Source organism: Ochotona princeps, chromosome 11 (genome assembly GCF_030435755.1).
Source record: "Ochotona princeps isolate mOchPri1 chromosome 11, mOchPri1.hap1, whole genome shotgun sequence".
Taxonomy (NCBI): Eukaryota; Metazoa; Chordata; class Mammalia; order Lagomorpha; family Ochotonidae; genus Ochotona; species Ochotona princeps.
Window position 1 is genome coordinate 24583881 of NC_080842.1, and position 23989 is coordinate 24607869.

Here is a 23989-nt window from a genome sequence, read left to right on the forward strand (position 1 = left end):
GGAAAGCAGTTGAGCACAGCCCAAAGCCTTGGGACCCTGCACCCATGCAGGAAGAAGCTTCTGACTCCTGGCTTTGGATCGGCCCAGTTCCGGCCATTGTGGCTATGCAGCGGGGTGGAGGAACCCACCATGGGGGGAGAGTGGGGGGGAGAATCCCAGATTCTATGTAATTACAACACAATGTAATTAATGAATAAATTTAACAAAAAAATGAATCACGGAAAAGATCTTTCTGTCTCTCCTCTCTGTATATTCGACTTTCCAATAAAAATAAATCTTAAAAAAAAAATAATAGCTTGCTCGAGGTTATCCTACAGTCTTCTAACTCCTGGCTTCACCATCAAGAATAGCCACTGGGGGTTAGAATGTGATTTCCATAGCCCTGAATTCTATTCTCATCAGAATGGGAGGAAGAGCCGTCAGTCCCACCCTTCCTAATGGCTTCTTGTCAACTCACTGCTTCTGGCCTGGGAAAGCAGTAGAGGATGGCCCATGAGCTTGGAACCCTGAACCCATATGGAACACCTGGAAGAATCTTCTGGCTCCTGATTGGCTCAGCTCTGACTGTCGTGACCATTTGGGGAGTGTACCAGCAGTAGGAAGATCTTTCTCTCTTGTCTCTCCTTATCTCCATAAATCTGATCTGTCTTAACAATAAAAAAAATCTAAAAATATATATTAGACATTTCATAAGCTAATGCAATTTCTTATAAAATCAAGTTTCTTGACTCCAATCATTATAAGTTTGGATATTGGCTATTATATTGCATATATAAATGTCCACATACATTTTGACAAGAAGTCCTTAATTTCTTTACACATAATAGACATACACACAAGAGAGAAAGCCTGCTATTTAAATAGAACACAGTTCAGTCAGTCTTACTGGGACTGTGCTTTTTACTTAAGGATTACAACTGTGGCCTTCTGATGGGCATTGTCTCTGCCCTCCTGCTGTCAGCCAATGCTCTGCACACCAAAATTGTGCTTAAAAGACATCATTTCCACCATGTTCTTGGGTCTTTCCTCCATCGGAGGTCCCTCCTGTCACGATGCTACGAGACCGCTCTCTTTCTCACTTTGCACACTGAAATTGTCTGCATGAAAATTCTAATCAAGACTGCCACTGTGCCTGCTCCATGAGGTCACAGTGTACAAGTTGGAATCGTGTATCCCAAGTGCTTGGCATACCAGCCCTGTCCATGGTCCGCTCTCCATAAATGTTGGCTGAACTTGGAAAAGCAAAAGGCACTGTAGCAGTCAACCAAAGCCACAACTGCTGTTTCCGTGTACACATTACAATTTTTACGTGAAATTTATTTTTTGTTAGGAAACTATCCTTTGCATCTTAGCTGCCTGGCCAGCACTTGGACCAGGACCATGGTACCATCAATAGTACAGGCATGACCACAGCTTCCACCAGCTGGAAGGACTAACAGTTCACAGTGACTGGAACCCAACCTTTCCTTCCATCAGTACAAATAATTGAGAGTGGATTGTCACCTTGATATGTGCTAATTTATCATGTATTGCAAATAGATGTTTTAATCAACATAACCCAATAAATGAATATAATGACATAATATCAATGTCATAAAAACTAACATTCTTAAATAACTGAATCTTAATTAACTGAAGAAATTTTTTTACTAGACTATATCTTTTTTCACCTGATTTTTAGAAAATTTCATCTTTCTTTCCTCCCAATTCCCTAGTTTTTAATCCAAATTCTCTGAGTAACAGCCTTTGGCTCTATTTTTAATTTATTGTTTTAAATTGTAAATTCAAATTCCCTGGAGGTTGCCTCAGCAAAATCATTTCTCTCTCTTTGCTAGAGCTACCAATTAGGTCACAGCACACTCCCAGTAAGACTGAACTGTGTTCTATTTAAGTACTTTTCTTTGTTAAGAAATTATGGACTTCATGTCAAAATTCGTATAGACAGGTATATATTAAATATAATATTCAGTCTAACAGTTTAGACAATTGTTTGGAGTCAAGAAACGTGTTTTAATATGAAACTACATTAGCTAATGAAATGTACACTATTTTTAATTCAAGGTATAGATGGTGACACAAGTACATTTTCTTTTTTTCTAAAGTGATAAAACCAATAATGACTTTTATTTTCTTGAGATGCATGCTGTAACCACTTAGCTTATTTTTGCAAAGGGTTAATAAAAAGCTATATAGTTTGAATTACTATATACTTAATAGTGTTACAAAGCTAAATATAAATGTACAGCATTGGTTATAACTAAGATTACAGGCATTGACAGTCAGGCACAAATTGAACTATTAGGTTTTTGCAGGCTAATGAGGCACAAGCCACATGAATACTTAACTACAATTTAAGGAACCCACAGACAAGGAAACTCAAGTTCCTGGGAGGCCATGAAGGACCATAAACCTGTCAGATGGTAATGGGACGTGTGTCTGTGGGAAGAAAGGAATGCGTGGGAGCTCTGAAGGCAGAGCGGTCAGCAGGTGAAATCCAGGGACAATGCAATTTGTCCAAAGAAATGCTAGCAGTGTCCCAGAGTTACATGACACGAGGTGGGGAGGAGAGCAGCAGCGAAGAGGCACATGGGCAGGGTTCTGCTGCAGACCTGAGACACTCAAAAGCAGACAGGTCCACAAATGGGCTTGTGGAGCACTTGGACAACATTCTGACCAAGTGCTGACAACGGGAAAATGAAAAGGGAGGGTATCAAGAACCATTCAGGAAGAACACATAGAACCTAACGAGTGTGATGGAGAGAACTGGGAGGAGTTTCTGGATGAAGGGTTTGTATACCTAGTTCTCATGAATAGTAAGGTCAACCACAGAAAGGAGGCAACAGGTGAAGACAATGTGGCTTTGATAATTTAGACAACCCGGTAAAGCTGGTAGGAACGTGGAAAGAAGGACTCCGCAGGCTTAAGCAGAGAAGTCTGGGTTGGAGCTACTGAAGAAGGATGTATTAGCATTTGCTGATATCCTAGAAAACAGATCAGATTGTTCAGACAAGAAGTGAAACAAGAACATAAATATTTATGACAGGCAAAGGAAGGCGAAAAAGGATTTAGGACTGAAAGCAATTCAGTTAGCCATCTCTCCTATCATAACTGTAATGGAAGTGTACATGAAGATGAAAATTGCCACCTTTGCAGAAACATATACAAACCGCCATTTTGTCGAAAAGCCATAGGGTTTTTTTGTTGTTGTTGTTTGTTTTTTGTTTTTTTTCACAATCTACATTTGCATGAACGATGGTCTCATAGGCATGAATTTCAACTTTTTTGTACTAAGGTAAATTTAATCATTCACTTCTATTTTCATGAACCTTTGGATGTAACATTTTTTAGAAAAAACAAATCAGCGAGGAACCGAGGGAGGACAGAACAGAGGAAGGAAGGAACCTAAGGGAAGGTGGGAAGTGAATATGACAAGGCACTGGGGTGACGCCAGCGCTTCTGCTGTCTTTTTAAAAACAACATGAAGGGGACATATTGGAGTCCTGACGCAGTAGCCTAGTGGCTAAAGTCCTCTCCTTGCACGCGCTGGAATCCCATATGGGCGCCGGTTCTAATCCCAGCAGCTCCACTTCCCATCCAGCTCCCTGCTTGTGGCCTGGGAAAGCAGTCCAGGGTGGCTCAAAGCCTTGGGACCCTGCACCCGCGTGGGAGACCCGGAAGAGGTTCCTGGCTCCTAGCTTTGGATTGGTGCAGCCCTGGTCGTTGCGGTCACTTGGGGAGTGAATCAGTGGACAGAAGACCTTCTTCTCTGTCTCTCCTCCTCTCTGTATATCTTACTTTGTAATAAAAGTAAATAACTCTTAAAAAAAAAAAACCCTGCCATATATGCTTTCTCACCATGAAAAAGGGTTTGTCATCATTAACAATTACGAAAACAGATAAAATTGTAAAACACACACACACACACACACACAGAGCAATCCTTTAGCCCCCCCAACTCCTAACCTAACCCTCACACGCTTACAGACCGTGCCATATTTTCATTACTCTGAGTACCATATACACAATATATTTGGTAGTTTTTCAGTCCTGTGTTTTCCAGAGTGTTATTATATTTACTAGGCGACGAACACTGCAATTTGTTCCTGTCTTACCTGCCCGGCTTGCTTCCTGACCGCGCACTGTGTCCACTTGGGGGCCGTCTCGGTCCACCTCAGCTCACGAGCGGCCCGAGGCCTGCGCACACTCCTTCTCCCTGGGCGGCCACCCTGGAGGCCAGCTACCACCCTGCGCCTGCGTGCTCTCCGTGCGGACTACAACTCCCAGGATGCATCGTGCCGCCGCCGGCGCCGGCCTAGCGCCACTTCCTGCTCCGGCATTTCCTGTGTATTAGTGGCCTGGCCAGGTGGAGGACAAGCGTAGCGTGGGAGGGGTTTGCGGGTATAGGTTTTATTGACGTTTTGAGTTACTGTAATGGAGAAACGGCGGTCCCCGCTGAGGGTTGGGTGGTGTAGCTTTGCGCACCTTGCTTTTCTGTGCCAAGAGCGAGGTCTTTGCACTTTCCCGTCTGCAGGCCAGCGCAGGTGCTTCAGCCCCAAGGGCCTGGAGATGTCAGGGAGACAGCGGACAGTGCTGGAGTTCACTGGTGACTTTATTTGCCTTCTAAACCTCAGGCGGATTTGAGTGGGGGAGTAAGAAGACCATAAAGAGGGCTGTGAGATGGTTAACCTCGGAAACCCGCTCCCGTTTCTCGTCAAGATTGTTCTGGGGTAGCTTTGAACCATGTTAGTGCTGAGGGCAGGGGTCCCCGCGTCGAAGACCTTTGGGACTGCTTATGGTTCATGTGTCCTGAGGAGATACCCATAGACGAGGACATGAGCTTGGACGCAACGCACAGTTTGGTTGACAGCATTCCTAGATGGGTGCCATTCGTGGGACACTGCAGCTTCTCCCTCTGCCAGAAAAGCAAAAAATGTTTGTCTTCAGGAGTGAGGGAAATGTGAGTTCACTGAAATGAGTTGAAGGGTGAACTGTGTCTGGGAAGTGAGCGACTAGAGATGACCATAGTTACTTTTCAATAAGGAAAGATTGTTAGGCCAATGGCTTCAGACCCAATCCTGCCTGTGTCACGTGTGTGATCCCAGGCGCAGTGGTTGATCTCTGGGCCTCAGCATCCTCACCTATGAAATGTGGATGATGTTAGCTGTCACTCCTCACTGATGGTTTCTGTCAAGACAATTCACAATGGGCATGCAAGCATCATTCCTGAACTCCACAGCCACCCCTGAGGGGGTGAGTACAAGTAGTAGGGCAAGTATGACCACTAGTTGGGGCAATTTATGAATGCTAGTTTAAAAAAAAATAATGTTGAGATCATTACTATGGGGCGCAGGCTGGTGGTTAGGGCAACAGATGGATCATCAGATGGGAGTGGCTCTGCTCTTGTGAGTTTAAAGATGGTGGGAGCCTATTGTGTCTTGATGATAGTTTATCCATGGCTAGCATAGTATCCCATACCTGATGCCTAGGCTGTTTATGTTTCTGGGCCTAGAATATTCTTACCCTACAGAAACAGATTCAGTAGGAGGATGTGCATGTGTGTGCACAGAATATATGTGTATTAATGTGTTTATATACACATGTTTGTACATAAATGCACCATATGTGTGTACTAGGGTAGTTCAAAAGGTTCATGTACAATGGAATTAGATGATGAGTTTATTTTGTTGTAGAGAATATTTAAATCTATATTTAGTTCTTTCATGATGTACATTTTCTATGAATTTTTTCAAGAGCCCTCTTACGAAAGTATACAGTCACATGCTACCTTATGACAGGGACACATTCTGAGAAATGCATTATTAGGCAGATTTCATTATGTGAACATCACATAGTTTACTTACACAAATGAAGACAACTATGTCACTAGGTGATGTAATCATACAGGACCCCATCGTGCATGCAGTCCCACCTTGATGGAAACATGTGACACAGGACCACTAGATGTGCTTGTATATATACATACATCTATGGAGGTGTATGTTATTATACATGTGTAGGAGATACACAAATGCATGTATATGAAAAGGAAATATACTAGGATTTATAAGATTTATTTCAGCTTATACAGTTGGGATTGGCAAGGATTTTTGTTTTTTGTTTTTTTAAATATTTGTTCATTTTTATTGGAAAGACAGATTTACAGAGAGGAGAGACAAAGATCTTCCATCTGTAGGTTCCCCAAGTAGCTGTTCCTCAAGTGTTCACAATGGCCAGAGTTTAGCTGATCTGAAGCCAGGAGCTTTTTTTAGGTCTCCCATGTGGGTGCAAGGTCCCCAGGCTTTGGGCCATCTCATACTGCTTTCCCAGGCCACAAGCAGGGACCTGGAAGGGGAGTGAAACAGCTGGGACATGAACCGCTGGCTATATGGGATCCATGCAAGTGCAAGGCAAGGATTTTAGCCACTGAGCCATTGTATCTGGCCATGGCAGGTCTTAAAATAGACAGGACAGCTAGATAAGCAGGAAAGCCTTAGGTGGGAGCTGCCATTTCAGTGTTACTTATTTTTGAGAGACAGAGAGTGAGTGCACCCCATCTACCTGGTTCACTTCCAAACTACCCACAACAATTGGGACTGGCCTGGGAACAAAGCTAGGAGCTGGGAACTCCAACCAGGTCTCCCTTGTATGTGCCAGGGACCCAACTGCTTGAGCAATTACCATGGCCTCCCCAGGGTCTGCATAAGTAGGGAGCTGAGCCTTGAACTTGAAGTCAGGCACTCCAGTGTGTCTGCATCCCAGCCAGCATTTTGAGGGCTAGGCCAGGTGCCTATTCCTTGATGTTGCAGTTTTGAGGAAGTGTTGCTTCTTCCTTAAGGACTCAGTTTTGATTTGAAGGACTTTCAACTGTTTAGATGAGGCCCATTCGTATCACTGCGGGTGATCTCCTTTTAAAATGTGTGCTGTCCTCATCTTCAGGTCCTTTGCAGTAATCCCTACGTTGTGTCAAGTCATTGAATCCTATAGCCAAGCCAAATTGACAACTAAAGCTTACTGTAATACCCCAGAAAGTCTTTGCTCAAATTTCATTTTCAAAACATTTATAGGTGTGACTCTAAATATTCACACACGCTCACATTCCCTGCCTCTTTTATCTCTCATGTTTCTCTCTTAGCAGTTGTCTTTGTACCATCACTGCATTAATTATTCCTGGGCTCATTGGCCCTCTACCTCCACTAGAATGTTAGCCCTGCAAGGCCAGAATGTTTGTATAGCTTGTTCTGTCATGGCTGCTCAGCACAGGTTATGGTGCCTAATACCGGTAGGCTGCTGTGCTAAGAGGAGCCCCTGGGAAATGTTTGTCGAATGGATAACAGGATGGACTTCATCCGAGACGTCCCGGAGTAGCCTTTACTAGGGGAGAAGGAGAGCAGACTATAGGAAAAATGGCAGGAACTTCCTAGTTTGATTCTTGAAGGTGGAAGAATTACAACAAAGCAGGAGAGACAGAGTCCCCTCTCCTGTTTCTTCACTGTGTAATTGGACAGGTTCTCAAATTCATTTGAGTCAGCGTGTCTGCATCTCTAACCTGGCATAATGAATTTAGCATATCGAGTTCTGTCTTTGAAGATGTGTTTAGCTTAGGGGCTCGGTGTTTATTCAGAGCTGACTTACATTATTGTTAAATATAAAGTAGGGGCCTGTTTAAGCATTGTTGGAACAAAAGTAAAATTATTGCATTTAAGTATACCATCTGTGAGATGGTGAAGTTGTAATCTGATAGTTTGTTAATACACAAGTTTGAGTTGTCACACTCAGCCTCTCCTTGAGGCGTTTTAATTTTGCTACAAAACGATGAAAACCTTTCAACATCTAGAGTCCCCCAAACAGATTAATTAACATCCAACTCCTTAGTTGGACCCAATGTGCCATTTTAAGTGCAGGGCCTGTTGGTTGTTAGTCAGAAGCCCTGCTCATTTGTTCCTGCGGATTGGTGATTGGAAAAGAGCATGCTTTGCCAATTATGTTCTACTCAGCAGGGTACTTTGATTTTCTCCTAAGGCCGTTGTTTTGGAAAACAGGAGATAAGTTAGATTCCAACAAAGCTTCAACAATATCCTGCTCCAGCTCCACTGTAATCATTTCCCCAGGGAGCTGAAAGAGTTTCCAGAAGACTCAAGTGGCTATACCTCGCATTGAACCCTGTTGTTTGTGTATCCGTATATAGAATTTGAACAGTTTTAATATTGGTCCTCCCTGAAAGAAGAGAATTTTCCTGAGGTGAGTTTATCAGAAAAGTACTGAAAAAAATCTGTGTAAACCTGAGCATTCTATGGCCTTATGCTTGATTTTCTTTTCTTGTAAGAAGACATTTATAGTCACAAAGAAAAGCAGATTTTATGTAGAAAAGATGAGGCCTGAGTGTTCTCCAGGTTTTTTTTTTTTTTTTTTTTTTTTAGTTCTGGCCTTTCTTTTCCTGTAGTGTCTGATTATAACTAGTTACAGTGTTTCATGTTTATTTAAGGTGTGGGCAGATTGTGAAAAATAGCAGTTGGCTGTAACATTCTGAGCTATGTTTTTGCTTCTCAGTTTCTACTTTGCTCTATTAGGAAAGATGATAGAGAAGGAGAGACTGAATTGAAGACTGATGGGTTTTTTCAACAGATCTATTGAGTGCAAGGCTACTTTTTCACTCAGAGAGGACTGAAGGATTTGGATTGGTACTCCTTAGAGTATCATCCAGTTCAGGATGGCTGGTCTTTGGTGGGAAACTGATCACTTCAACCATCCTTCAAGGCTACAAGATATTTCTTACATGAGAGATGACATGAAGAAAGTATACCTGCTTTGTGGTTTGTTTTCTGAATGGGTCAAATGCAGATTTACTGTGAATTTTTTCCATGCTCTCCAGTGTATTCATTTTAGATTCAGCTTGGCATGTCTACAATCTTACCCATGGGTTCTGCTAAGCAAAAGATATTATATAAGGTTATTCACTCCTTAGTGTGACCAAAGCTTTTGAAATTTTGAATTTTGCAGCTCTTCACAATCATGGAGTTTAAGTAAGTTAAGTTCATGTTAAAACAAGTTTTCATTCTACTGTGTATATTCTCCCAGTTAGAAAATAATGCCACAAACCCAAGCACCAGATGCAGCAAGTCACACAGAGGAGGTCTTTATTTGTGCAGAAGTGAGTGGCTGCATGGAGAAGCAGGAGCAGAGAGAGGGGGAGGAAGGGAGCATGCTTTTATGGCATAGGGGTGGGTACTGGAAGCACAGGTTTGTGGGGATTGGTACACAAGGCGGTAGGCGAGACCAGGGGTATGGGGCCACAAGGGATTGGTGGATAGGGCTTGTCGGGGAACAAAATTGGGCATGGAACTAAAGAGCCCAAGACTTACAGAAATGAAACCGGAATTGAAACTTAAGGGAACTGAAACCTAAGGGAAACTGGAACCAAAACTTTAAGGGAACTGAGACGTAAGGGAAGCAACTGTCTGAAGTGGGGTTTCTAAAATGGCAAGGGTCTCATTGGTCTTCAGGGCCAATGCTTGAGTCACTCCTCACACTTTCATTATTTTACACAACAAATAAATGCATTACATGTATTAGGTCACAAGTGCAGAAAATAGATGTAGAATGAACAATGAACAAGGCACAAGACATATCCCTTCCCTCCAAGGGCTCACATTCTCGTGAAGGAGGGATAGTGAACAAATGGATAAATCACACAACCGCAAGGAGCCATGGCTGCTGGGGAGGAAACCCAGGTTGGTGATGGGTTAGAGAAAGATAGGGCTGTTGTTGTAGACAAGGTAGTAGAGGAAGTGCTTCCTCCGGATATGGTCATTAGAATAGTTTGGTGTACAGTAAGGTAGTGAGCCACCCGAAGAACATCTGAGATAAATACTCAGAAACCATAAAGGCTTTGAGGCAGAAGCAAGCCAAGAAATTGCAGGGAGGACAGAGGGACTCGAGCACAGTGAATAATGGTCAAGGACATGACAGAGGAAACAAGAGCCAGGGCATTTAGATGACGGAAGGACTTTGGATTTTAAGTGTGTCACCAAGTTATTACAGTTTTTATTCATGGGTGTAGCTACCTTCTATTTTGTTTTTAAAGTTGAGTTCACATATCATAAAGAAATTCACTGCAATAACATATACTCTTTAATTTTTTTTATTCTTAAAATTTTACATTGTTGACAGGGATACACACCCATGTGGGCCTCTGATTAGGGTAGGATGGATCAGGTATGGAGGGATGTGGGTGGGACAAAAATTTCTCTCCCTCTATTCTGTGTCAATAGGGGTAGAAATGTAGGAGACAGCTCCTTGCTGTAAAGTTACATCAGCACTCAGTGATGGCAGATGATCTTTTGGTGATGCGTTAGAGACCCTGATGTGGGGAGGAATGTTCTGAGGGTGTGACTTGAGTGGCTTGAATAGTTCAGACACATTGTTAGTTGGATAGTTCAAATACATAGTTCAGTTTCATTGTTCCAGGGTTGATAAGAGGTTGATAAGATTTTTCCAAGATCTCTTGGTTGATCAAGTCTACCTTTATGCATCCACAGACCTAGGAACATGCTGCAAAGTTTGACATCCTCTGCTGACCCAGATGAGCTAGCTGTTATGTCTCCTTGGTATACCTGGGCATGCTGTCCACTGCATAGGCATCAACAACTGAGGAGACTCTGTCTAAGGTAGGATGACACATCCTTTGATTTTTCGTTGTGGTCAGAGTTTTGAGTCCAGTGGTCTAGTTGGAGAGTCCCCTAAGAAGCCTCAGTAGGGTGACCTCAGACTTGACTCAAGTATGTGCCAGCCAATGCAGTTTCAGGTTTGGTCTGTCACCTGCACCAGCCAACAAACATACTTGGTCAGTCCACCCCAGCCCCATCTCTCACAGGAATCAATGCGTGCTGTGATCCAGCCCAGCCGGGCTGCCACATACCTGGTCCTCAGGCATACTAGTGTGTGCCACAGCCTAGTCAGAATAACCATTAATAACACTAACCAGGCCTGCACCCAGCCTGGTTTTTGTGCATGCCAGTCTCTGCTGCATTCTAGCCTGGCCCAGCCCATATCCCATCTGGCTGTCATGTACACTTGAGGGTTCTGCAGCTTAACTCAGCTTAATTCAGCTTAATCAACCCCCAGCTCCAGCTCTTACTTATGCTAACAGGTGCTGCCATCTTGTACAGTTTGGCCTGCCTCTAGCCCTGGTTCTCACGTTCACCATGAGAAGCAGATATAGCAGTAGATATAGCCTAGCAGGGGACTGTGTGTAGTTCTCTTGCCAGGTATGCTTCCAGCTACAGATCTTGTGCCTGCCAGGGGTACTGTGGTCCTGTCTGAAATGACTTATACCTAGTACCAGGACTTACTAGCAGATTCTGCCACCTAGCCTAGCTGATCTGCACCCATTATGGCTCTCTCATAGTAGCAAGTGTAGTAGCCTAGCCCAGCCTGGCTCACTGCCAGCCCCAGCTCTCATGCACACCTGTGGAAACAGAAGCCCTGCAGGATTGTCCTGGAGGTTCGCCTCATAAGCCCACTCCCAACTCTTGGTCTTGGTGTATGCAAGTGTATGTTGCAGCCCAGTCTGAGATGGCCTGCCTACAACCTTGGCATTCAGCAGCAGGTGCTACAGCCTGGTTCAGTCCAACCCACTCCCCAGTCCAGCTCTTGCTGGCAGGTAATAGCAGCCTAGCTCAACCTGGCTGACACATAGCTCCAGCTCTTAGATTAACTGATCGGTGTTGAGGTCCAGCCTGGCCTGGCCTATTCCCTGTCCTGGCTCTCATGCCAGTGTATGCTGTGGGCTGACCCTGACGAGCCTGTCCCCAGACCTGGCTCACACATATGCTAATGGGTGTTACAGCTCAGCCTGTTCTACTCTGCTCCCAGTCCTAGCTCTTGCACTCACTAGCAGGAGCTGTGCCTAGCAGGGGAGTTCCCCAAGTTCCCCTACTTGGCCTACTCCCAGCAGTGGATCTTGTTTGTGGCACTAGCAGGTGCTGCTGCCCAGAATAGCATGGCTAGCCCTTAGTCCTGGTATTCACTGGCAGGTCCTATGGCTTAACCTGACTGGTCCATACCCATTCCAGCTCTCACCAATGGGTGCTACAGCTTATCTCAGTCTGGCACACTCCCAGACCCAGCTCTCATGTTACCTGGCAGGTGCAATAGCCTAGCTCAGCCTGTCCTGCACCAATTCTGTCTCTTGTGATTCCAGCAAGAGGAGCCTAGCCTAGTCTGATCTGTTCCTAGACCAAGCCCACACATCTGCTGCAGGCTTATCCAGCCTGGTATGTCCATAACCCTGGCTCTTACACTCACCAGCGGGAGCTACAGCTTAGTAGGGGAATCTCTAGGGTTCCCCTATTAGGCCCATTCCCAGCCCCAGGTCTTTTGTGTGCTGGCAGGTGCTTTGAATCACCTGGTGTTGCCCACCTGCAGTCTCAGCTCTTGCTGCTGGGTGTTACAGCATTCCCCAGCCAAATATGGCCCATACCTTGTCCTGGGTCTTGGGTGTGCCAAGAGGTACCAGTGCCTGACCTGGCCCAACCTGTACTTAAACCTGACCTTCACAAAAGCTGATAAGTGCTACAAACTTGCCTGGCCTGGCCCTCCCTCAGTTCTAGCTATTGTGCTCCACAGTGGAGACTTCTGCCTTGTAGGAGAGTTCCCTAAGTTCTCCTACCAGGCATGCTCCCAGCCTCAGATCCCACACATGCTGGTGAGTGTAGTGACTCTGCCTAGTATTGTGTGGCCTCATTCCCAACCTTTGCATATGCTTGCAGCTGCTGCAGCCTGGCCCAGTCCAGCCTCCTCCCAGACCCTGCTCCGACCAGTGAGTGGGAGGAGGGTTCCTGTCAGGTGAATCTGTGGTCTTGTCTGGCACAGCCCATTGCCACCCCCAGGTCTCTTTGTAAATCAGCTTGTGGTATAGTCCTACAGAGGTGAGCCAACAAGTCCCTACAGAATCTGCCCCTGTATCTGGTTCTCTCATATTGGCATGGATGCTATGACCCAGCCTCTCATGGCTCACCCCTTGCTCCAACATTCATGGGTGGGTACTGTGGCATAACCTAGCCAGGCATGCCCCTAACCCCAGCTTTGGCATGTGCCAGCAGGTGATCAGCAATGGTATTTAGCCCAGTGTAAGTTTCCCACATGGATAGGTGCTTTGGTCTGACACAGGCATGCCCTTCAGTTTCCCCCTTTTAGTCACTCCATCTCAGCTCCCTTACCAACCTGCAAGTACAGTGGCCCAGTTTGTGAAAGACCGTAGAAGTAATTTCTCCCCTGTCAAATATGCCCTCAGTGGCTGCTATTCCAAAACGTCCCCAGACTCCCTTCCCCAGGCAATCTGGAGCCCTTCTACCTGGGGGCCAGGGTGGCATGTCCTTGCCTGCTGTTCTACACCTTCCCCACATTTTTAGATTTTATTTTTTTATGATATAGTTCCATAGATGCTATGATTTCCCTTCCTCCTCCCAAATCTCCAGCCCCCTACTTATTTCCCCTATTTAGTACAATAGTATAATTTTCCGTAAATAGTCATAAGTTCATTATTTTGCTGTTTAAGCATATCCTGACTTTGTAGGTATAAACAATGGCAGAGAGTTCAACATCCTGTTGTCAAGATACAGTAAATAGTTGATTTGGGAATCCATCTTTGATTTGGAAGTAGAGATGCATACTGCATTGTGTCTTCACATATGGATATGATAGTCTCTATTACACAGTTACTATACAGCCCCTTAAATGAAAAAAATTAAAATGAAACCAACAGCAAGAAAAATAGAAAATCTACAACAACATGAAGTTAAACAACATGTTAATGAATGACCAATGTGTCACTGAAGAAATGAAAAATAAAATCAAGAACCTTCTTGAAGAAAATGTTGCTACAGTATGACCTATGCATCACTGAAGAATTCAGTAAGAAAAAAAGCACTCTTTAGAAGAAATGAGAATAAAACAAAAATATCAACACCCATGAGGTGTAGCAAAAACAGTATCGAAAGGGACAGGCATTTATAATATCAGGTGCTTACAAAAAAAATCAAAATATCTCAAATGATCTAATAATGCATCTCAAGGTCTTATTTAAAAGGAAAAATGAACAGGAAGCAAGAAATAGTAAAAATCACAGTGAAAATAAATGTAATTGAAAATAAAAACTACAAATTGCAATAAGAAATTGCAATTTTTTTGAGAAGATGAGCAAAACAAACTTTTAGCCAGACTAACAAAGAAAAGCAAGAGAGAAAAACCAAGTAAAATTAGAGATGAAAAAGAAACATCCTAAGAAACTACTAAGGTGATCTCTTCTTATTGAATGGATCCTTTGATCATTATGTGGTGTCCTTCTTCATTTCTTTTAATATTTTTCATATCAAAGTCTATATTATCTGTTATAAGAATGACTACACTGGCTTGTTTTTCCATTCCATTAGCCTGGAACATCTTTTTCAATTGTTTCGCATTCCCCATCTTCTTCACATATCTTAAGAAAAAAAAAAGAAAGAAACTGTGCTGGCATGCTGGTATAGTAGATACAAATTTGGCATTAGGTAGGCCCAGAATGCTCCTCAGCTACCTGCAGCTTTTTTTCTAGTAGTGTAACACTTGCCTAGGTACAAGGCAACTGGGGAAAATATATTCCTCTGGGCTAAGCATGGTATCCTAGTGGCTAAAGTCCTCATCTTGAACGTGCCAGGATGCTATATGGATTCTGGTTCTAATCCTGGCAGCCCTGCTTCCCATCCAGCTCCCTGCTTGTGGCCTGGGAAAGCAGTTGAGGACAAACCAAAGCCTTGAGACCCTGCACCCACATGGGAGACCTGGAAGAAGTTCCTGGCTCCTGGCTTTGGACAGGCTCAGCTCCAGCCATTGTGGTTGCTTGGGGAGTGAATCATCAGACAGATCTTCCTCTCTTTCTCTCCTCCTCTCTGTATATCTGCCTTTCCAAAACATACACACGCACACACACACACACACACACACACACTCTTCTGATGTGTATAATCCAGTGAGTTTTGTTTTTTAGTATATTTTATGAACTCTATAATCACAACTTTTAGCAGCCTAATAGTTACTCTCCATTTTCCTCCTCCAGGACCTGGAAAACATTCCCTTGTTTCCTGTCTGTGGATTTACCTATCCTGGACACTTAACGTAAGTGTAATAAGTTAATATGTGACCTTGCGTGTCTGCTTCTTTCACTTAGTGTAATGTTTTCGTGCTTCAAGATCTACTCATACAGCGTTCATTAGTTTTTCTTTCCTTTTTGTAGCTGAGTGATATTCCATTGTATGGATGTGTACCACATTTCATTTACCAATCCATGAGTTGATGAATATTTAGGCAGTTCTCACTTTGGAACTGTTAGGAATAATGTACAGGTTTGTGTGGTGGTGTATGTTTTCATTTCTCTTGAGTGTATGTCTAGGAGTGGAGTAGCTGGATCATATGGTAATGCCACACTTCAGCTTTTGAGGAACTACCAGCTTGTTTTGCAGAGCTGTGTTAGCAATGCATCAGGGTTCTAATTTCTCCACCTGTTTGTTGTTCATTGGTTGCAGCTATTTTATGTGTGAAGTGGTATCACATTCTTTTAATTTCCATATCCCAAATAATCAGAGAGGTTGAACATATTTGTATGTGCTTATTGGTCATCAGTATCCATGGAGAAATGCCTATTAAGATCTGCCATGGTTTGAATGTTTTCCCCAGATGTGTATCCCTCTAACTATGCAAATAATGTTAAAAATAAAATTTTAAATATGTATTTTAACGTATATGTTCCCCAGAGATTCTGTGCTGGAAACGTCATCTCCAGTGCAGTAGTGCCGGGAGATGGAATAGTGCCAGGAGATGGAATCTCTAAGAAGTAACTCTAACGTGTGAGGGCACAGCTGTCATGAAATGATCCATACTGCAATCAAAGGAATGGGTTGGCTATTGTGAGGGTGGGTTTATAACTAGCAGTAGAGTTCAGCCTGCTTCCTGCTCTCTCTGGTTCTCTTGTTGCACTCTGCCATAGGGTAAAGCATCAAGAAGGCCTTCATTAGGTGCCTGTCTCTCAGTCTCAGACCTGACAGGCTCCAGAACTGTGAGTCAATACATTTCAGCTCATTATACCTTATCTAGTCTCTGGTGTTCTGCTACAGCAGCACAAGGTAGTATGGGGATTGAGTGAGTTTGAGAAATAAAAGGAAGAATTTACGTGGAAGCAGAGGATCCTTTCAAGAAAAAATATATAATTCATATACATATAAAATAAATTTGTAATAAATTATAATGCATTATAAACCACAATTTATCATTTATCACAAATTTATTTTATATGTATATGAAAGTATATATAATAAATAAAAATTATATATAAATATACAATTTTATGATACATTTCCATAGGCTCTGGGATTTCTGCCCCCAGGTCACCTTCTTCACTCAATACAATAATATAGTCCTTCATAAACAGTCATAATTCCATCATTCTGCTTTTTAAGTGTATCTTGACATTGTAGGAATGGATTGTGGCAGAGTGTCTAGCATCCAATTGTCAAGATATAGTTAACAATTTCATTGGGATTCTATCTTTGATTTGGAAGTAGAGATGCATACTGCATTGATCTTCACATCTGGATATGATAGTCTTTATTACACAGTCACAATATATCCCTTTAAATGAAAATCCATAAAACAAAATCAACAAAAGCAAGAAAAATAAAAAATTTACAACTTGAAGTTCAAAAATATGCTACTGAGTGACCAATGTGTCAACCGAACTTTAAGCATAATTTGTAGGGAAGGTCTAGAAGAGGTGAATTATAGTTAGCTAGTAGATGAGAGATATTCTTGTTCTTTCTGCTTTTCAAATAAGCATGTCTTCTTTTAAATGTTTATTTTTACTGGAAAGTCAGATATACAGAGAGGAAAATCTTCCATCCGATGATTCATTCCCCAAGCATCTGCGATGGCCAGAACTGAGCAGATATGAAGCCAGGAACCAGGAGCTTATTCCAGGTCTCACCTGTGGGTGCAGGGTCCCAAAGCCTTGGACCATCCTCGACTACTTTCCCAGGGCACAAGCAGGGAACTGGATGGGAAGCAGGACTGCCGGATTAGAACCAGTGGCCATATAGCATCCTGGTGCATGCAAGGCAAGGTAGGTTACTGCACTGGGCCCATAAATCTTTTTTTAAACACCTATGATAACAGAAGTAGGTTAGGTATTCATCAAAATCCCTTAACCAGTCTTAATTTTAAATAGCTATTAGCAATCTATTCATATAAAAGGGTATTTATTAAAAATGTTGCTAAGACAATTAATGGTAAAAGACTGAATATTTTTAAAAATCAGGATAATACAAATATGTCTTCTCTCTTCACTGCTATTCAGTATTATACTGCAGGTTGCATAACTATCTTTGTAGATGGTGTGCTTATCTGTTTGTTTTTTGTTGTAATTGTTCAGCTTTGCCTTTGCAGTAAAAAGCAGCCAGGGAGAATACGTAACCAAATAGGTCTGACTGTGTCAGGTGAAACTTTACTGAAAAGACAGGTATTTCAGACTCATGGCCAGTCTGCTAACCATTCGTGTGTACAAAGAAACTCTTGGAAGCCACTCAAAAAAGTCACTAAAGAAGTGTTTTTGAAAAGGTTGCAAGATATAAGCCTGGTGTACTAAAAATTAATTTTGCTGCTATGTAACATGGGCACTTGGAAATTGTAGTTTCTTTTTTAAAAAGAATAAATTGATTTCATTTTTGGTGATGTTTGCTTAGTTGAGGGGCATGCATGTCCTTGTGGACCACCAATTAGGGTGAGGAGGGTTGAAGAATAGGGGAAAGTAGAAGAGACAACTACATCCAATCTCCTTTTTACCTCCAGCGTCTGGGGAAAGTGGGGAGAGAAGTGGAGTGAGCCAACCAATCCCATCAGTAGCTGCGAATGGGGCACTACCACCCAGTGTCATCCCAGTGCCCCCATTGTGGACCATGTTATAAGGGTACCACTTAAGTGGTTTCGATAGTTCCAAGATGCTGTTGATTTCATTGCTCCAAGGTTGACGAAATCCCTTCAAGACCCGTCTGCTGGGATAGTTCACCTTAGAATCTCAATTTTTTCAGATACTTGCTGTCGAAGTTTGACTGGGAGAGCTGTCTAATTTGCTTTGCCCGCCATAGTACTAGATATCCTCTGCAGGCCTCAATGAACTGCTTGTCATGTCCCCCATGAGCACCTGGGCATGCCATCCACTGTACAGGTCTCAGCAACTGAGAAGATCAAGTTCTTACACATGCATTTCACAGTCAGACCGCAGATCCTATGATTTTTCACTATGGGTTGGAGTTCTATGTTCAGTGACCCAGTTGTGGGGGTTCTGCAAAGAAACCTCTCCAAAGGTGACCTGCTGTGTGACTACTGTGCATGTCAGCTAGTGTGGGGTTTAGCTCAGTCCATCACATCAGCCTGCACACACTGATGATTGCAGTTACCTGATCAGGTCTGTGCCCCTGCCCCATCTCATAAGCAAACAAATGGATGCAGTGGCCCAACCTGAAACCCTGCGGACCACACACTTATCCCTCATGTATGCCAGCAGGAACTGCAGCACAGTTGAAGCGACCCTCAGTGACCTCCACCAGACGTGTCCCCAGCCCTGGTTCCTGCACATGCCAGTATGTACAGCAGACTGGTCCAGTCTGTCCTGTATCCCATTCAGCTCTTGTACACATCAATGATCCAGCCAGGCCTTCCCCTAGCCCTGGTTCTCATGCTTACTCGTGGGAGCTGTAGCCCATCATAGAGGCAGTCCCGCATGGGTGAGCCCACAATCTCCCAAATAATCTGCTCCCAGAGCCAGTTCTCTCACATGCTGGTTAGAGTCATGACCCAACCTAACATAGTCCATATCCTGCTCCTACGTTCACTGGTGGGTACTAAGGTAGAGCCTTGCCAGGCAGGCCTTGCATTCATGGCTTTTGTATGCAACAGTAGGTTCTTTTTGGTGCCAATAATTTCAGCTCTGGTCTCCCACATGGGCAGGCATATTAGTTTGGCCTCAAAAGGTCCTCTGGTTTCCCTCTTCCACCACCCAGTCTCAGCCCCCTGATTTACTTACAAGTGCCTGGATGGTGGAAGTTCTCCAGAAGTTACTGCTCACCTGTCGTGTTCTTCCTCAGCAGTCCTCCCTCCTACACATCTCTAGACCCACTCCCCTGAGCAATCCACAACCCCCATGCCTGCGAACAAGCCAGTCGCTAAGCCTAATCTTCCAGCAGTGTGCCGTGCCAGCCTGGGGCCCTGCCTGCCTACCCAGGGCCCATGTACACTCACACATGAGTCCCCAGACCCTGTCTGTTGGCATGCTAGCTTCTGCCGATGACATAATCTTAAAAAACAAAATAGGCTTCTATGCTGGCACACTGATATGGTTAACACAAATTTGGCATTAACCAAGCCACAATGCTCGCCAGCTGTTAGCTACTTTTTTCCCGGCAGTGTAACACTTGCCTAGGTACAATAAAATCTAGGCAGTTGCCTACACCTGGGAGAAATTACAGTTTCAAAACACTGTCATTTACAATAACAGAATGAAATATTGAGGCAAAACTTGTCAAAAATGTGAGAACACATGCATATTACAAGACGTGTGGCCTGCATTGTGGATCACCACTTGTGATCCTGGCATCTCATATGGGAGGGCCAGTTTGAGTGGCAGCTGTTCTACCCCTGATCCAGCTTCCTGCTAATGCATGTGGAAGGCAGCAGATGATGGCTCAAGGAGTTAGACCCTGATGGAGTTCCTGGCTCCTGACTTTGTCCTGGCCCAGACTTTATTGTGACCATTTGAGACATAAAGTAGTGAATAGAAGATATGTTTCTCTCTTATTGTTTTTATTTTTTTAAAGAAAGACATTGCTGAAAGAAATTAAAGACCTAATGCTGGGGCTGAGAATTACTAAACCCAGGTAACTGGTGTAGAAGTGGCAATCTTAACTATCCCCAAACTTCTACTTTTCAAAAGATATTATTGAAAAAAAAATGAGGGTCCAGTGTAGCACAATGAATTAAGTTGACTGCAATGTTAGCATCCCATCTTGGAGAACCAGTTCCAGCTTCTCTTCTGATCCAGTTCCCTGCTGAGGCACCTGGGAAAGCAGTAAAAGATAGTTCAGAATCTTGAGCTCCTGACATGCATTAAAGACTAAGATGGAGTTCCAGACTTCCAGCTTCTGGCTGGCACAGCAACTTCTATTGGGGTCATTTGGGAACCAAATTTCTGAAATAGCAGATAGAAAACATTTTTCTGTCTCTCCCCCCACAACCCTTCACTATGTCTTTCAAATAAATTTTAAAAAGAAAGAAAGAGAAAACAAAAAGGAGAAAATATGTGAAAATTATATATTTAGTATTTATACTAAGGATATAAAAAACTGAAAACTCAATAATAAGAAAAGAAAGAACTCAACTAGTAGACAGAAGACTTGATTATATACTTTGTCGAAGAAAATTTATGGATGGCAAGTAAGCACATGAAAAGATACTCAACTTCATTAGTCAGTAAGGAAATGTAAGTTAAAAACACAATGAGAAGCCACACCTGTTGGAATGGTGAAATTAAGAAACCTGACTCCAGGCCAAACAGTGGTTAGAATGTGAAGGAACTGGAACCTTCAGAAACTGCTGCTGAGAATGTAAAAATCACACAGTTTTGCATTTTCTTAAAAATTTAAATGTACATCTGTTCTATGATCTGGTTGTCTCATTCTAGATATTCACCAGGATAAATGACAGCTTGTGACTGTACAAAGACTCACATTTGAGTGTTCATGGCAGGTTTATTTGTAATAACCTGAAGCTGGCAAAAACCCAAGTGTCCATCAACAGGTGAATGGTTAAACCAATTGTGGTATAAATAACACCCAGCAACAGAAACAGCTCATGCATGCTGCAACATGGAGAAATCTCAAAATTATTATGCTGTCTGAATGAAATCAGACTAAAACAGGAATATATATTGTGAGGTTTAAGTTATGGAAATTTTAGGAAATGCAAATATGTATATAATAACAGAAAGTAGCTGCCTGGGGAGGAAGGTGGGGGGGGGGTGGAATTTCAAAGCAGCACCGGGAAACTTTTGAGGATTATGAGTATGTTCATTGTTTTGCTTGTGGGGATGGTTTTACACACAGATTTTAATGTCAAGATTTACTAAATTATACATTGAAATCTATAATGTATTATATGTAAATTATGATTCAAAATTTTTAATTAAAAAAATGCAGCAAGGATAATATAACAGACACATTGTACTTACCCAGCTTTAGTAATCTGCAGCATTTTGCTCTTCTTTTTTAAGGAGTTTGCTGTAAAGGGGAGCAGAAAAATGGGTTGTGTTTAGGGATGCGGACTAAGCAAGGAGTTTTTGCCTGTTGTTACTGTGTGATCTATTATAGTGTGCTTTTATTCTCATGAGGGGTGAGGACAAGTTGATGCAAGAGAAGAAACTACAAGCTGTGGAATGGGCAGGCCAGGCTGGACTGTTGTCCTGTGTACAAGGAAGGGATGGCTTCAGATAGGAGGGAAACTCATCCATAACAGAAGGAAAGACCAAGATGTGAACAGGGCTTGCTTAGTGTACCACACTGACTCTTTGTTAATGCCGATGATGATGTCAACAGTTACAACAATGAGAGTCATCAGTAGGCCTTTGTATTCATAAATAAAATGAGTCACACAATTCAGCTGCACTTGAGTTTCTTAGATGAAGTTTTCAACCAGGAAATCAATTATTTTTTATAGGTACAGATTTTTCTGTATTCTCAGCTAAGAAAGGATAATGATCCTAAGTCTTTCCTTAGCAGCTATGATCACTTGGTCTGAGTTGGAATCATCAAATGATAGATCTCAATACACTTCCTGCGTGTGTGCTGCATTTATATATATACATATATATATATGTATATATAATTTCAGTGTATTCTTGAAAGCAAGGACTTTTGGCCCTGTTTGCATTCCTTTTTTGGTACTACCACAACCACTGCCACTACAGTTACCCACACAACAATGACGACAACAACAAAAATATCAGTTGCTCCCATTTATTAGGTGATGCTAGGCATTGACTCAGTCCACTAACAGCCCGGTGAGGTGGATGACATCATTAGCTCTTGATTTTGGCTACCCTGGGTCACTTCTCAGAAGCATCTGGGCCAGAATTAAGATCCAAGTCCATGTGACTCCAAAGTCCTGACTCTTAACGCAAGTTGTATGTTTTACCACTTCCTCTTGTGAGATTATACTAGAGAGAGTAGATCTGAGCATCTTTATCTCCAATTCTAATTTATTATAAATACCACATCTTGACAAAAATAAGGGAACTCAGAAGAATGAAAATAATTCACAGTTCCAACATCCTGCTGCAGCAACTGTTTTCATTTTTCTCCATTTCCCTTTGACCCTTATCCATATGTACATAGTCATAGATGCAATTTTATATTCTGTTTTTATGCTTAATATTAGTTATACCAAATACTTTTCTTGTGACTCTTTAGTCTTTTAGGGATGCCTAATATTCCATTTTGTTAATGTGCCAATAAGATATGCTTTCTTTTCTTTTTAGTTTTAGAAACTAGGCTCTCCCCTTTTCTGCTTTTTTTGTCTTATAAAAAAATTCTTAGTAATGAGATTGCCAAATAAGAATTTGAACATCTTTGTGGATTTGATATTCAAAGGAGAGTGCAATTAGGGAAATTTGTATCTTTATCATAGTACAAAAATTTCTAACTGGCAGGAACAGATGAACAACATTATTTTCTGTGTAGGAGGGCCTAAAAGGAAGACAAACAGGGAGTGACTGCTAGTGGACACACGGCTTCTCTTGGGAGTAATGAAACGTTTTGTTAGTGATGATGGTTACACAATTCTGTGAATTGACTGAAACCACTGACTTCATGGTATGTGAATTAGCAAAGCTGTTACAGAATACTACAGACAAAATTTCAGATGTTTCCAGTAATAATTTTAACTTGCACTGGGAAAATTCTTGAGTGGTATTTGCATTTGAAGGCAGTGTTTCCTAATGTGCAAGAGCACCAAACTGCCAACTGAACTTGAATTGTTACCACAGAGCTGCTCTGTGACTCTTGGCAGGTACTATAAGTTAGCATGATGGTTTGAATATAATTTGGCTTACAGATTCATCATGCAGTTTATTCCCAGCCATTTGTTAACAGTGCTGAGTGTGGAACTTTAATCCCTGATGAAGTTTAGAGACAGGACCTCTGGGATCTATGAGATCAGATTAGATCATTAGGCTGAGTCCTGGTGGTTTTCTAGGGAGAGAGATGGACGAACATGCGTGCTCTCTTGTGCCAGCTCAGAACTCTGCCCGATAGAATGCCATCACCAGAAGCTGAATCAATGAAGCTTACCCAATCCAGAATTGTGAGCCAAAATAAATATTTTTATTATAAAGTTATGCTGCCTGGGTAATTTCATTATAGTAAGAGAAAGCTGACTCCTAAAACCCGTACTGAGACAAAGTTTGGAGGACCTGCTGTTTATTAGAGGTCAGCACTTTGAAAGGAAGAAAGTGGAGTCAGACCTGGGGTGGAAGGAAGTAAGATGCAGGCCTGACCAAGCTTTAGCCCACCCAGCAGGGAACTCTAGAACTGTCAGAGCTCTTGAATTATGCTGAAAGAACCAGGGCTTTATATGCTGGCTCTGTAAACTGGCCCAGCACAGACATAGCCTTTAAATGAGGTACTTTCTGCATTGGAGGCTGCAGAAGGAGCTGACAGCAGAAAGCTGACTGCGCTGGGTTTCTGCTGACAGCTGGACCACATGGCCAGTCTGAACGAGAAGTCTGGATGGCTGGTCTCTGTGTCTACTGCTGCAAACTGCTTTAACTTCCTTTGTTTCAATTTCTTCGCCTATGAAACTGAGATAATACTAATATCTGCCTCTTTAGGAGTATTACAGAAATGAATGAGATAATCAT

The 23989-nt window shown here is 42.6% G+C and overlaps 2 protein-coding genes across 2 annotated transcripts in view; one reads left to right on the forward strand and one right to left on the reverse strand.

Annotated features, from left to right (window-relative positions):
* The window catches only part of PRIMPOL (primase and DNA directed polymerase), a 102854-nt gene extending 98686 nt beyond the window's left edge, over nt 1-4168 (reverse strand). The window contains exon 1 of the mRNA XM_058669934.1: nt 4113-4168. The gene's annotated coding sequence lies outside the window, so the exon portion shown is untranslated. The remainder of the gene's footprint in view (nt 1-4112) is intronic.
* A 613-nt stretch (nt 4169-4781) lies between these two features.
* The window catches only part of IRF2 (interferon regulatory factor 2), a 147521-nt gene continuing 128313 nt past the window's right edge, over nt 4782-23989 (forward strand). The window contains exons 1-2 of the mRNA XM_058669943.1: nt 4782-4957; nt 10536-10664. The gene's annotated coding sequence lies outside the window, so the exon portion shown is untranslated. The remainder of the gene's footprint in view (nt 4958-10535; nt 10665-23989) is intronic.